This window comes from Cryptomeria japonica, unplaced genomic scaffold (assembly GCF_030272615.1).
Source record: "Cryptomeria japonica unplaced genomic scaffold, Sugi_1.0 HiC_scaffold_210, whole genome shotgun sequence".
NCBI classification, from domain to species: Eukaryota; Viridiplantae; Streptophyta; class Pinopsida; order Cupressales; family Cupressaceae; genus Cryptomeria; species Cryptomeria japonica.
Genome location: NW_026729032.1, coordinates 252,659 through 255,000, shown reverse-complemented (window position 1 = coordinate 255,000; position 2,342 = coordinate 252,659).

Here is a 2,342-nt window from a genome sequence, read left to right as displayed (position 1 = left end):
GAGTAAGGCCACTCAGAGACATCCATTTCCCAGGTATATGCCCCCTACGCACTTTTGGTGGCGCAACTCGCACGAACAGTCCCACCTCGACCCCGTATACAAGCTTTTTTGCCTCGAAGAGTTCGTCGGAGACGAAGAAGCAACCTTCAGTGCAACCGTAGCACTCTTTTGTGCAACCGCCCAAACAACGCCCCCTCTACCCTCTGTCGAAACACTCGGCATTGCTGCTCCCTAAGGTGAGCTTCTCCTCATAGGCAATTCCGCTCTTATCCGGTCACGTTTGTGTGCCCGAATTTCGCAAGGCAACCTCCATGGGACATGGAAAAGACTCGAGAAGAGAGCTCGCTCACGGGAGAGAGAAGCCAAGGAGACCACGAGAGTGCTGAGAGTGGGACAGCGCTGAATAGGCGGGAGAAGCCTGCGCGTATAAACGGAGATATATATCCAATTGCAACGAAGGAACGTGCCAAAGATCGAGAACAATGGCAGAAATGCTAGTAACGTGCACTTCGGGACCAACGCATCACCGGAAGACAACCGCCAAACATCGAAAGAGTCGCGATGCTCCGCAACCTACGTGCAAAGCGGTCGCACACCGGGTAAGGGAGTGAGAGCCCCAAACATAGCTGGGCGAGGCGCTCACTCCGCTCTTTAATATCTCGTTAATACCGCCAAGGAAATGGCACAAGCACACACACACAAGCATCCTCGGAAGAGGACAGTTCGAGTGACAGGTCAAATCCAAGAGTTCCGAAGACTACCTCCAGGAACAATCGGGAACAAGACCGATTACAAGTCGTCGAGTCTGTTACTGGGCGAACACGAGATGCGCACAGGAAATCGATCAGCCCTCACAATGGCCCAAGGCCAGAGATCGGACTGCTACGATTTACCCCAACAATCATCGTGCCACTCTTCGCAGAGAGGTGATAGACGCCAACGAGCCCGCGCATAGCAATCGAGGTGTAAAAAGGGCGTTGAAGGCAGGAAGCCTGGACGAAAGAGGCTACGAGGTCACCTCGAAGCGGTCTAAGAATCGGGCGCACTTGGGGCGACTACCAGTGCCAACCCCTTATCCCGCGGTGCGTCCGACACACAGAAATTTCCAAGGCGGCCAAGGAGCCTCCCCGCATAGCAATCGGGGTGTGAGGTTACGGATGCAGCATTGATAGCAATCGAGGTGGGAGGCGAAGGATGCAGAAGTGAGAGCCGAGGGATGTAGCAGAGATAGCAATCGGGGTGTGTGATGCAGAAGAGATAGCAATCGAGGTGTGCGGTGGGAAGGGCCCAGCAGCCAGAATGCATGAAGCGACGGATGAAGCAGTGATGACAACCGGGCTGTGAGGAGAGGAGGGATGCAGCCAAGAAAGCAATCAGGGCTCGAGGCAAGGGATGCATCAAGGATAGCAATCATGTTGTGAGGCGAGATTCCAAAGGCTAAACGTGAGAGGCTGCAGGGTCGACTCAGAGAGGTCTATGCATGTGAGAGGCTGAAAGCAAGGTCAACTCGGAGCGGTCTATGCATCGGGCGCGCTTGGGGCGACTACCAGTGCCAACCCCTTATCCCGCGACGCGTCCGACAAAGAGAACGTTCCAAGGCGGCAGAGGAGGTTACCAGCCGAAGGATGCAGTAGCAATAACAGGTATAGTTCCGCGGCGGCCGAGAAGACTCACCGCATAGGAATCGGGATGCGAGGCGAGGGATGCGGCGGGAAGGCCCCGACGGCTAAACGGAAGAGGCTGCAGGGCCGCCTCGGAATGGTCCAAGCATCGGACGCGATTGGGACGACTACCAGTGCCAACCCCTTATCCCGCGATGCGTCCGATACACAGATAGTTCCAAGGCGGCCGAGGAGCCTCACCGCATATCAATCGGGGTGCGAGGCGAGGGATGGGGCGGGAAGGCCCCAACGGCTAGACGGAAGAGGCTTCAGGGCCACCTCGGAATGCTCCAAGCATCGGACGCGCTTGGGGCGACTACCAGTGCCAACCCCTTATCCCGCGATGCGTCCGATACACAGATGGTTCCAAGGCGGCCGAGGAGCCTCACCGCATAGCAATCGGGGGTGCGAGGCGAGGGATGGGGCGGGAAGGCCCCAACGGCTAGACGGAAGAGGCTTCAGGGCCGCCTCGGAATGGTCCAAGCATCGGACGCGCTTGGGGCGACTACCAGTGACAACCCCTCATCCCGCGATGCGTCCGATACGAAGATGGTTCCAAGGCGGCCGAGGAGCCTCACCGCATAGCAATCGGGGTGCGAGGTGGGGGATGCGGCGAGATGGCCCCAACGGCTAGACGGAAGAGGCCACAGGGCCGCGTCGGAATAGTCCAAGCATCGGACG